This window comes from Oncorhynchus keta, chromosome 13 (assembly GCF_023373465.1).
Source record: "Oncorhynchus keta strain PuntledgeMale-10-30-2019 chromosome 13, Oket_V2, whole genome shotgun sequence".
Lineage (NCBI taxonomy): Eukaryota > Metazoa > Chordata > Actinopteri > Salmoniformes > Salmonidae > Oncorhynchus > Oncorhynchus keta.
In genome coordinates, this window is record NC_068433.1 from 26,889,542 (window position 1) to 26,903,318 (window position 13,777).

At 40.5% G+C, this 13,777-nt stretch overlaps 1 pseudogene; it reads left to right on the forward strand.

Annotated features, from left to right (window-relative positions):
* The first annotated feature begins 6,556 nt into the window (after positions 1-6,556).
* Positions 6,557-13,561, forward strand: LOC118373211 (ATP-dependent RNA helicase DDX54-like; annotated as a pseudogene).
* The last annotated feature ends 216 nt before the right edge of the window (positions 13,562-13,777 follow it).

The following is a 13,777-nucleotide window of genomic DNA, read 5'->3' on the forward strand; positions in this document are numbered from 1 at the left end:
GTCGCTCAAGTGAAGACAAACAAAACATGTCCACCAGATGGAGAACAGGCAGAAAACCTGGTGGTTGCAAGTGGCAACAGCTTCCTGTGCTGGCCCTAATGAGCAAATAACCATTAGGCTTCAATGGGGTTTTGATGTCTGACACAGCTGCTTGTGAGCAGCAAAACAGGTGGTCTGGTCTGGTGTAGGGTGAACTTAAAAGTAAATGCTGATCTTGAGCCAGTTTTGCATTTTTCCCACTAATGGTTAAGGTTGGGATTTGGAGAGGGTATGCTGATCCTAGATCTGCAAATAGTGGAAACTTCACCCAGGAGCCAGTAGGTCCCATAGCTAGTGCATGTAGAAAACCTTGATGACATCAAACAAAACAAAGTCAAAGGCAAGACTCAAGCAGGTTGGAGAGATCCCTAGTCAGTGCTACACTGACCTCTAGCTTCAGTTGACCATTATAGGAATAAGAAAGGTCTATAACTGCAACTTCAGCTCTGGTCCCACTCAAAGACATGACCTTTATTGTTATGAATCTTGCCCTGAAGGCAGAACTGAGAGATTTCCGCTAGATTGGAAGCTGCAAAGTCAAAATTGTCTATATTATAAAAACTCATGAAAACAAAAATGATCTTTTTGGTCCTAATTTAAGGTAAAGATAGCAGTGGGGTTAAGGTTAGGGTTAAAATCTCATGTTATGACTTTGTGGCTGTGCCAGCTAGTGACCACTCTGTAGAGCAGCCTCCAGGACAAGATTCATGACAATAAATGCCTACCTGCTGCTCAGAGGCTGTCATTGAAGCAAGAAATGCACCACAGGACAACCCTTGAGCAATTTTAGTTTTTGCATATTCTCATGTGGGTATGAAAAAGTAATTGCATTTTGTATGTAATCTTGTACCTTGGAGAATAAGCTTGTACCTTGGAGAATAAGAATAAGGACAGATCCTAGGTCAAAGAGCAGCCCTGGAAATACAGTTGTTGGTTGTGTTAATCTTGATCATATTACAGACTGAAAGGCAATAGTGGAATTAAATATGTGTATTATATTGAAAGACCTAAATGTGCCTTTGCTTATTGTTCATTTGAATTGGTACAAAAATGATCCATGTGGTAACACACCATGTTGATCACTATTGGATATATTGTAGGCCTACTGGGAATACATTATAATCCACAGATGGTGTAGTCCCATCTAGACGCCAGCTAGGGAAAACAAATGATAATCAAATACAGTAGGCTGTCTGAGAGGGTTTTTGGAAGGACCATTAAAAAACATATGGCCCTTCCAGATGACATAGGAGAGATTGCAGGTTTTAGTAAATAATTACACGTTGGCACATTCCATGTTTTCCAGAGAGACCCTCTCCAGTCTATTAATTTAATCAATTGTTTGCTGGTTCTTCTCTGATTTCATAAACTGTACCAATGACCAACACAACAGCTTATAATTGGCTCATTCATCCCCCCTCCTCTCCAGTGTAACTATTCCCCAGGGCATTGCTGTAAACGAGAATGTATTCTCAGTCAATTTACCTGGTAAAATAAATACAAATAAAAACACATGTCAGATGGTAGGTCTAGCCTAGATCTATTTAAGTCAATTTGCTGTACATACATAATATACAGTAATAGTGTAATCTAAGCACTATGTATTTTTTATTCACTGTATATCAGCAAAGTATCTGATGCCATGGCACATGACTTTAAATGGCTTGAATGGTACATTTAGTATATACTTTTTCTCACAAAAAATACAAACTTTATACATAGGGGTATACACATTTAAACAAAAAGACATAAGGATTCACAGGAATTTAGGGTTTGCTTTGATTTACCTTTTGTTTTATAAAACATTTAAAAATAAAGTTCCATTTTAAAAGTAAGAATATTTGCTTTTCTTTAGCCCACTTTCATTTATGCATGAAATATTTACTATATATAATAGAGTCATTATGTACACTTTGTTCTGCTCCAAACCCTGATTATTAAATAAAAGTACAACATTGATACATTTATCTAGGATACCAGACTACTCACAAGAAAGGGACACACTATTTTCCCTCCATTTCACCCGGTGGGCGGTGCTATACGGCTAAAAGTCAAGTTGGGCGTGGGTGTAAGGACTGTGATGCTTGTTCGCGTTCAACCAAGAACTTTCTGCCTGGGACCTCATTCATTCATTAATTTAGGGTTTATACTTTATAGTTTACAATTGCACGTTCATAGTACTACATACTTTTGCTTCGTTTGAACTAACAATAGCGAGCTACCAAGTGGCTGGACCAGTTTTCTCAAAAGTGAACGATGTGTATCATGAAGTTTTGCTTGCTATTCAGCCAACAACGTCAATGCATCTATCAAGTCAATCCTCTAAATTCACCCGAATAAAATATCTGAAAGTGATCGTGACTAGATTTAATCTAATTTCGCTCTGATTGGTTAGTCAACATTTAATAATACCTGTGATTGTCAATTACTAAAATTAATTGTTTGCGTTGCTGTTAATCTGATGGATTTTGCATGTCCTTGGTTTTATTTATTTGTTCAAGGGCCTATACATGAGGTTAATTGTACCATATTATCCTGGAGGCATATTTACAGCCTGGTCTCATAAACTAAACGCAGTGGTGTAAAAGTACTTAAGTAAAAATACTTTAGAGTACTACTTAAGTTGTTTTGGGGTGTATCTGTCATTTACTTTACTATTTATATTTTTGACAACTTTTACTTTTACTTCACTACATTCCTAAAGAAAATAATGTACTTTTTACTCCATACATTTTCCCTGACACCCAAAAGTACTCATTTTGACAGGAAAATGGTCCAATTCACACAATTATCAAGAGATCATCCCTGGACATCCCAATTGCCTCTGATCTGATGGACTCACTGAACATAAATGCTTCATTTGTAAATTATGTCTGAGTGTTGGAGTGTGCCCCTGGCTATCTGTCAATAAAAAATACAAATAAATTGTGCTGTCTGGTTGACTTAATATAAGGAATTTGAATTGGTTAATACTTTTACTTTTGATACTTAAGTACATTTTTGCAATTCCATTTACTTTTGATACTTAATTAAGTATATTTAAAACCAAATACTTTGAAACTTTTACTCAAGTAGTAGTTTACTGGGTGACTTTTACTTTTATTTTACTTTTACTCAAATATGACAATTTAGTACTTTTCCCACCACTGACAAAACGTAACATAGTATGGTTACAATATAGAGAAGGTTAATTAAGGCAAAAACAAAAGTAGGGTTTTTGGTCAGGGTGGATGGATGGGCGTATACCGTGAACATCTAGCAACCCAAAGGTTGTATTCGAATCTCATCACGGACAACTTTAGCTAATTAGCAACTTTTCCACGACATACTACTTTTTAGCTACTTTGCAACCACTTAGCATGTTTGCTAACCCTCCCCCTAACTTTAACCCTTTAACCTAACTCCTAACCTTAACCCCTATTCTAGCTAAAGATTACCCCCAAACTAACATTAGCATTAGCCACCTAACGGATGTTATCCACAACAAATTGAATTTGTAACATATCATAAGTTTTGCAAATTTGCAACATATTGTACGAATTGCAATTGGTAACATATACAAATTGTAATTCGTAACATATCATATGAAATGGAAGACAGACAGCCACAAATGAATACATACCATACGAAACATAAGATATCATACTAATCATACTGCCGGATGTAGGTTTACTATGTTACGTCTACCCCTGAGTCAAGGTTGCAGTCCAACCCATTCATGCACTCATTTGCTTGCTGAAATCTATCCCACCATTACATATAGAACCACCCACTGGGCTAAATGGAAACTAGTGGGCTTGTTTGAGCGGTAAGGCAAAAGAAACCGACTGTAAATGAGAGTCAAGGAGTGCAGTTGGGGGAGGTGCATCTGTGACAGCTGAAAGTCGGACACTGATGTTTTCCAACAGCAAGGCTCAGCGCCATATGGTAGTGTTGCCATTGTTTATAAAAGTTGTTCTTTATAATATTTATATAAACATGTCTCCAACGCCCATATCACACACTCAAACTGAAAATACAAGTGTGTATATTGTACAATCAATTTGTGAGAGAGAAGGCCTCAAATATCATATTCATTTGTATATATCCACTATATACATGAATTGAGGCAAAGTTGGTTCCTGTCATGTTTGCGTGGGTAAAACAAAAACACCCTAATGATAGAGCCTCCCACAATGTAGGTGATGGCTGCAGGATGACGTTTGTGAAGAGCAACTGCAGAAACTTGCAATAGAATGAATTCAAAACTTCATGACCTTTGAACCCATGATATTTATAGTGTTCATGCAGTTGACATGTATGTTCAAGTTGGCAGGGGTGGAAAAAGTACCCAATTGTCATACTTGAGTAAAAGTCAAGATATCTTAATAGAAAATGACTCAAGTTAAAGTGAATGTCAACCAGTAAAATACTAATTGAGTAAAAGTCTAAAAGTATTTGGTTTAAAATATACTTAAGTAAGTTTATTTAAGAAGAATGCCCCTCTCCCCACAGGTGTGATTACTACTTCTGAGGGTTTAGAGCTTGAGGCAGTCACCTCATGCAAGTACTTGGGAGTATGGCTAGACGGTACACTGTCCTTCTCTCAACACATATCAAAGCTGCAGGCTAAAGTTAAATCTAGACTTGGTTTCCTCTATCATAATCACTCCTCTTTCACCTCAGCTGCCAAACTAACCCTGATTCAGATGACCATCCTACCCATGCCAGATTACGGAGACTACATTTATAGATTGGCAGGTAAGGGTGCTCTCGAGCGGCTAGATGTTCTTTACCATTCGGCCATCAGATTTGACACCAATGCTCATTATAGGACACATCACTGCACTTTATACTCTGTAAACTGGTCATCTCTGTATACCCATCGCAAGACCCACTGGTTGATGCTTATTTCAAATAAAATAAAATCGTATTTGTCACATGCGCCAAATACAACATGTGTAGGCCTTACGGTGAAATGCGTACTTACAAGCCCTTAACCAATAGTGCAGTTCAAGAAGGAGTTAAGACATTTTTTACCAAATAAACTAAAGTAAAAAATTAAAAAGTAACACAATAAAATAACAATAACGAGGCTATATACAGGGGCTACCGATACCGAGTTAATATGCGGGGGTACAGGTTAGTCGATGTAATTTCAACATGTACGTAGGTAGGGGTGAAGTGACAATACATAGATAATTAACAGTGAGTAGCAGCAGTGTGAAAAACAAATAGAGGGGGGTTGTCAATGTAAATAATTCGGTGCCCATTTGGTTAATTGTTCAGCAGTCTTATGGCTTGGGGTAGAAGCTGTTAAGAATCCCTTTGGTTAAATACTTGGCGCTCCAGGACCGCTTGCCGTGCAGTAGGAGAGAAAACAGTCTGGAGTCTTTGACAATTTTGGGGGATTTCCTCTGACACTGCCTAGTAAGTAGGTCCTTGCTACCATGTTGTTGTCATGTTGTGTTGCTACCATGCTGTGTTGTCATGTGTTGCTGCCTTGCTATGTTGTTGTCTTAGGTCTCTCTTTATGTAGTGTTGTCTCTCTTGTCGTGATGTGTGTTTTGTCCTATATTAAAAAATATATACATATATATTTATCCTTGCCCCGGTCCCTGCAGGAGGCCTTTTGCCTTTTGGTAGGCCGTCATTGTAAATAAGAATTTGTTCTTAACTAACTTGCCTAGTTTAAAAAAGGTTAAATAAATAAATAAAAAGTATCTAAAGTAAATGTAATTGATAAAATGTACTTAAGTATCAAAAGTAAAAGCATAAATAATTTTAAATTCCTTATATTAAGCAAACCAGATGGCACCAGTTTCTTTTTCTTTTTTTAAATGTATGGATAGCCAGAGGCACACTCCAACACTCAGACATAATTTACAAACAAAGGATTTGTTTTTAGTGAGTCCTCCAGATCAGAGCCAGTAGAGGACCATGGGTGTTCTCTTGATAAGTGGGTGAATTGGACCATTTTCCTACCCTGCCAAGAATTCGAAAGTACATTTAGGTGTCAGGGAAAATGTATGGAGTAAAAAATACAATATTTTCTTTAGGAATGTACTGAAGTAAAAGTAAGTTAGCAAAAATAAAAATAGTAAAGTAAAGTACAGACACAAAAAAAAAGTACTTGAAAGTATTTTTACTTAAGTAATTTACACCACTGCAAGTTGGACCATTTTTATCCCCATAATGCAACACACTTTGAAAGGCAGAGACCAACGATGGTCACCGATTTGACAAAAGTGTTACGCTCGAACGCGCCCAGTGTGTTCGGGTATGGAAGTGCGGTGAAAATAAATGCCCCCCCCACAAGAACGAAACGTCAAGAGAAAACACAATGACGTCATGTCATGCGCCGACGCAGGATTCTGACGTAAAGAATCTCACCTGTTTCAAAATGTCTGCTTTCTGTGTTGTTGTCATGTGCTGAGTTGCTGATTTATTGGCAAGTACCATTTTTTATTTTTTATATTCTAACAACATCAAAGCGTTGAACAAAGTTAAACAAGTTAACGGTGCAGAACTTAACGCAATGGCTCAAAGAAAGAAGAAGCTGATGAAGAACAATATACACATTGGCCACCGGGAGCAGGACGAGTCGGATGGTGGGGACTTCGAAGTTGCTGCTAAAATAGAACATGTTTATGTTATTGTAGCTAGGTAAACAAACGTTCCGCTTACCTCCGTTTAATAAAGGTTTTGCAACAGAGACCATCGGGGTTGTCAGTAGTTGCCACAAAGTCAAAATTGTCTTTGGTAAAAACTTATGAAAACAAATATTTTTGGGGGGGGTCAGTATTTAAGTTTAGGCATAAGGTTAGCATTGTGGTTGGGGTTAACTCTAGGGTTATGTTTAAAATCAGATTGTATGAAGAGAGATTGTGGTAATAGGTGGGTTTAGCCATTTGTGGTTGTGTAAACTAGTGACGACCCAGAATCAGCGTCATAAATATGTCTCTTTTGTGGGTCTCTGTAATGTCAGGTCTAGAATTGATTTATTGCCAATTACATGAGAATTTTAAAGTCATGCTTCATCAGAGTGTCTGTCTGATGTGGAACCTGACACCAGGGAGCTGGTCAGAGCTCAGAACAAGAATAAAAATAAGTCTGGGGGCTTCCAGTCCATGGGTAATAAATTGTGGTAGGCTTACCTGTAGGCCATCTTTTTGAGACAATTAAAGATTTTATACAGCAATGTGTCCTGCGTATGTCCTAACCTCCATATTTTGGTAATTGCAGGTCTCAGTTACCCAGTTTTTAAAGGGGTCATGAAGAAAGGGTACAAAGTCCCTACTCCAATCCAGAGAAAGGTATGCCATTGCCCTTGGATCTTTACATTTCACTGATATATCAGGTAGATTATTTACAGGACGTCTCTCTCCCCCTTTCAGACTATCCCAGTGATTCTAGATGGCAAGGACATGGTTGCCATGGCAAGGACATGGTTGCCATGGCAAGGACAGACAGTGGGAAAACAGCTGCGTTCTTGGTGCCTATGTTTGAGAATGTCCGAAGGCCCATCTCTGAAGGGGCTAGGGCTCTCTTTCTGACCCCCACCAGAGAGTTGGTGCTGCAAACCATGAAGTTCACCAAAGAGGTCAGGATAGGCTTTTCATAGTCTATTTTTCATCCATCATTTTACACTATAATATACATATTTGTACATAAACTAGGGCCAAGACGATAATCGTATTGCGATAGTCATTAGTATCTTGACAAGGAAACAATCCACAAAGCGGATTTCACTTCTTTAGGAAAACAGCCATGATGTTGAAAAAGCATGATACATTTTCCAAGCTATAGCGCACAATATTTTACATACAGCAGGTTTTTAAAGGCCCAAAGAGTTGGGGGTAATCTTTGTCATTTTTTTAGGGACAGTATGTTTTGTTCATTGGGCAGTACCAGAAAATAGTAACTGTACATCTTGTTTCTTTTCAGAATGGATGATCAGTTTGCTGCACTTCATGAGACCCCAGACATGTATGTACACTGGTCTTCACAATGTACTGCTGTAATTTGCTATAATGCAATTTTAAATTATAATAAGGTTGTAGTTTTTGTTCTGTGCTGTTGATTTGCGTAATGTCTTCTGCCTACAGAATTATCGGTACCCCAGGTCGTCTGATGCATGTTGTCATGGAGATGAACCTGAAGCTACAGAGCGTGGAGTACGTTGTGTTTGACGAGGCTGACAGGCTGTTTGAGATGGGCTTTGCTGACCAGCTCCAGGAGATCATCCGGAGGCTTCCAGACAACAGACAGACACTGCTGTTCTCTGCCACCCTGCCCAAACTACTAGTGGAGTTTACTAGAACTGGTGAGCCCAGCCACAACATCCCTTCAATGTCAATCTAAAGCCCACCCACAACCTATGCGTTCTTGTGCAGCCTTTTGATATTGAGTTGTGTACAAGGCAAGATGTGTAGTGTTCTGAAAGGATTGCGTTTTGTGCAGGGTTGACGGAGCCGGTGCAGATTCGTCTGGAAGTGGACAGCAAGCTGAGTGAGCTGCTGAAGGTTAAGCGAATCGACTCGCTAAAACCCACATTCATACAATTTGAAGTTCAGTTACACTCAGTTGGATTCCCTTAAAGTGTTGAAATGTGAAACCTGTGTTTGAGTCAATGACATAATATAAAAGTTGTAGCATAACATTGTATTTTCTCCTCTCCCAGCTGTCGTTCTTCCACCTGAGGATGGATGATAAGCCGGCTCTGCTTCTCCACCTCCTGAGGAATGTGGCGACGCCCCAGGAGCAGACAGTAGTCTTTGTTGCCACCAAACACCGTGTGGAGTACCTCAGAGGTGAGAGCCTCGTGAATAGAAGGAGAAGCTAGTCATTGAATAAGGTTTGGTTGTCCTCAGCCTTGTACCTTGTTTTGAATGTAACTCTGTGTTAACCTATGGTTAGCTGCTGTCCTCTGAGGGCGTGGAGTGTGCCTACATCTACAGTGCCCTGGACCAGACTGCCAGGAAGATCAACATTGGTAAATTTTTCCACCGCAAGGCCATGGTGCTTGCTGGTTGTTACAGATGTGGCTGCTCGTGGTATAGACATCCCCCTGCTGGACAACGTCATCAACTACAACTTCCCCTCCAAAGCCAAGCTCTTCCTGCATAGAGTTGGTGGGTAACACCAACAACAGGGGGAGCATTAGAACTATAATATGGCCAACATACTGTTTTAGTTTATCTTTAATTGTAACTTATGTACGTTGGAAAGAAAGGCCAATGACAACCATCTGAGTCAATGATATATAGTGTAATGAAATGAAATTCACCTTCCTCACCATTGTCTCATCTGTGGTTTTTCAACCCCAGGTCGAGTTGCACGCGCAGGCCGCGGTGGCGCTGCCTAAAGCCTGGTGTGTACAGATGAGATACCTTTTGTCTTTTACCTCTATCTCTTCCTAGGGAGACCCCTTCAGCTGGCTACACCTGACCATCAGCAAGGTACCAGCACTGGACATAAACATGTCATACACAGTGTGGGGGAATGGAGCCATTGCTCACCCCTGCAATTGTTTTGTCACACTTGTTTTTTGTCATGGATACTCAATTCTCTTGCTTACTTTCATATATTTCTGTCTCTGTCCCTTCCTCATGCCTCTCACTCACTCTATCACTCTCTTTCTCCATCTCCTCTTAATTTAATTTTTTCTCTCCCTCCAGAGTCAGACCGTGTGTAAAAAATGTCAGAATTAATAAACGTCAGAATTAATGACTGATTTCTTGTTATTTTATCTAGTTTGAGGAAGTCTACTGGCTACGGCATCGCAAGATGTTTTTCAAGCGGCCTTTTAAGAGAATATGCGAGCACACCCGTTGGGCTAGGCGCCAGCTGTAAGGAAGTATGAGGAAGCCTTTAGATGACTGACCTAGTAACTAATTTACCAGTGCACTTTAATGTGGGATGTTAAATCAATGAAGTTACTGTCTCAGTGGATCCTCATCAGATCTAGGGTTCTCGTGAAAATCACACACATATGCTCCCTTACTCTTGCTATAATATTAACCCACATTGCTTTGGTCTATTTTCAGGGTCAGGCTTAGAGAAAATGGAACTGGAGCACCTTCAAATAGTGGACTGCATTAAGGACTACAAGGCTAAAGCTGTGAGTTTACATCAGAAATGTATATTGGAAGCCATTCTCTATGAATGAATGAATGAATGACTAACCTGTAGTAATACTGTTTAAACGACCACAGCACCTTTTCTCCAGACAATCTTTGAGATCATCTCGAACAGCAAGACCAACGTCAGCGTGGGGATGCGAGCCAAGCGTTCTAGGGACACGGCTGGTGGATAATTTCACCCAGAAGGTGGTGGTTCTGGCTGCAGAGGGCAGGTATCATGTTCCTGTCACAGCTCTGCCCTCCACACACCACACGACAGACCAGGAGGACAGTGAAGAGGAGGACCTTCAGGTTAGCACTAATACTCAAAGTATCCATCTACATGGTATAAAACCTAGCATGTACGTGTTCCATTGTAAGTCAATAATAGTGAATAGCACCACCACAGACAAAGTAGTATCATATGACCAATTATGCTGTACTTCTGTCATTTCTCCACCAGGGGGTGTTCTCTGAGGTAGTGGAGGGGGAAGAGGAGGAAGCCCCAGGGCGAGGTGGAGAGGCCAGACAGTAAGAAGGCCGAAAAGACTGGCCACGGTGAGAACTACAGCCCCAAAGACTTCAACTCTGAGAGAGGGTATGAGGAAGGCTGACTACACAGTCCATTCTGCTTTACAAAATACCTAAATAGTCATTCTGTGAATGTGGGATAATGGTGATATAACTCTGTGTTTGTTTGCAGACTGAGCCTGGGAACAGAAGGCTTTAAGCAGCAGGCTTCTACTGCTGTTCTGGACCTGATAGGAGACAGACTCAACCAGCATAAACACATGATGAAGTGGTAAGAAGGAACACCATGAGACACACACACACACACACACCATGCAACCTCACTTGACATATAAATCATCTCTCTGCAGAGATTGCAAGAGAAAGCGCTTTGTCAAAGAAACAGGAAAGGAGGCAGACCAGAAGAAGATGAGAACAGAGACGGGACAGATGATCAAGAAGAACTTGTATCCTTTTTGTCATCTCAAACTGGTCTTTACTGATGAAATCTATTAAAATGGAAATTACAACACCCTCCGCTTATTGTGTATGCCGGTAAGTCCTCACTTGTAATTATAAGGATGTTCCATCTCCTTGACCCTATTTCTCAGCTATGAAGAGTGGAAGAAGAAGTACAAGGTGGATGACTGAGGAGATTCAGATGGAGAGGCAGAGGAAGGAGGTGTGGAGGTAGGAGTGCACTTCATCAGAAGGCTAGCTAGAGTTTGGATCTGTTGTTTGTGATGGGTATGATGTGGGGTCTGTAAGTAAAGCAGACATTGATGCATCCCTTTGGGACATTCTCCAAGCTCCAGTCTTTGTGCTCTACTACTACCTCAGATCTATTCCGAAACACTAGAGCAATGTCCAGTTTGATGTACTTTCAAAATTGCCATGTTTCTTTCAATACGTCATGATAAAATAATGCTAAACAATTGAAATGCTGCCCTTCTCTTCTCTAACCCTGTTTCCCTCACCTCTCTTCCAGGCCAAGGCAGACCAGACCAGGGCCGAGGTTGCCCATCCCGGGGACCCAACTCCCAGCCCCTGGGTCCCCCAGGCCAGCAGAGGGGTGGTGGGGCCCACGCTCAGAGCTGAAGAGCTGTGACCAGATCCTAAAGCAGCGCAGGAAGACAGAGAAACAGAGGTTCCTGCTGAGTGGAGGCTTGAAGAAGCTCCGGGGCATGGGCAAGCAGCGCCTCAATGACCAGAAGAAGTTTGGATTTGGCTGTGGTGTCCACAAGAAGGGCAAGATGAAGAAGAGACTGTGAGGGAGGGGGTGATGAATAGATGAGGTATGTGGAAAAAGAGTTAGTGAGAGTTGGAAGAATTGACGAGGAGATGAGGCAATGGATGGAGAAGCTTTTGATCCCAAGTTGGAGGGATATGGAAGGTGGATGTCAATAGTTTAAAGTTGCCTTTCTCTCCATGACCCCCCTCCATCTGGACTGGTTGGTCAGTGCTTATTAAGTAAGAGAAACACGCCGAGAAAACCATTTGAGACTATTGAGATTTCCCCAGCCCAAAGGGTGGTTGCAGATCTTTGTGTATGACACCGCAGTGTGGTGTCATGGGAAGATCTGTGTCCACATTTTGTGTGCCCCTAGCCTGGGTGTGGACTGCATGACGGGGCTAGAGCGATGTGAAACTTGTATTTTGCAGATCTATTTGCATCAACCTATCCAGATGGATTGCCATGTCAATATATTTGTGTATATTATTAATTCAAAGCTAAAGTGTGATTGTGTTATCTGTGACTGTCATTCTTTCTTATAAAGTCCTAGGAGGAGCAGAGAAACTCATGACACAAGGTTGTACAAAGCTGCCCATTGTGCAGTGTGAAATTCATTTCTGTTTTTTTCTGGGCAGTCGAACAGTTCGATGAGGTCAACCACATTTGTGCAAAGAATAACCTGCCAGTCTACCAGAAGGTGTCAGTAAAGCCTAGAGAGAGGTCTGCCAGAGGAACTTGGGTCACTACCAACATGTTTTCATTTCAGACATCTGTATTCATTTGACCCAGCTGACAGCGGAGCAACCAGAGGGGTGTTGAGAGATTGACTCCGGGACAAGAGTGTGGTGGAGATGGAGGTTCACTAGAATAAGGAGAATTGGGGAACGTTTCTGTCAGCAAAGAGCCACAAAGCCAACGTCCCGCCTCCCATCGCTCGGCTATAAGATAGCTGTGTTCTAAATACTTAACAGGACATGTTTGGGAAAGGGCTTTATAGTCGAGGGAGAAGTAATATACATGATCAAATCTCTTTCTTCAAAACATGTTTTTTTCCTTTTTGTTCAATTTTAATATACTACAAAAGTATTCATTTCATAAATGAATACACTAAAACATACATTAGATAAATGCAGTCAGTATGTTTTTTGCAGATCATTTTTTCCATATCCAATTGTTTTTGTTGACTGTAGCCAACACTGAACTTTGCATACAGCATAGTTTATGTACAGAATATGTTAAGTTGAACAAACTAACCAAACCTATTTGCTGTGGTCCCTTTTTGAACTTTACAGGAAAAATATATATGTAGGCTTACCCTAAACCTAAAAACAGGGTCAGAGATGCAGTGTGTTTTGAAGTCCTGCCATTGTACTACAGAGCAAGGGAGCTGACGTGACTGGAGAAACCCACTCCATCTGGATGTGGTTAGATGCAAGTTGTTTGATGATATGTGTACATGCTATCACACGTTATCTATGGTCAAAGTTATCTGTAGGCCAGCTCTGCCCGAATGAAGATTTGTGGCTTCCATTTCTGTTTGTGAATTTACTCAAGGAAAATGAAGATGGCTGCTAAGTACAGTGCGTTTGGAAAATGTTCTCACCCTGTGACTTTATCCACCTTTTTGTTGTGTTACAGCCTGAATTTAAAATGTATTAAATTACCAAAAAAGTCACTAGCCTACACACAATACCCCATAATGTCAAAGTGGAATAATGTTTTTTTTTATTTTTTTTTTACATTTGTACAAATTAATTACAAATGAAAAGCTGGAATGTATTGGGTCAATAAGTATTCAACCCCTTTGTTAGGACAAGCCTAAATACATTCAGGAGTAAAATTGTGCTTAATAAGTTGCATGGACTAACTCGGTGTGCAATAATGGTGTTTA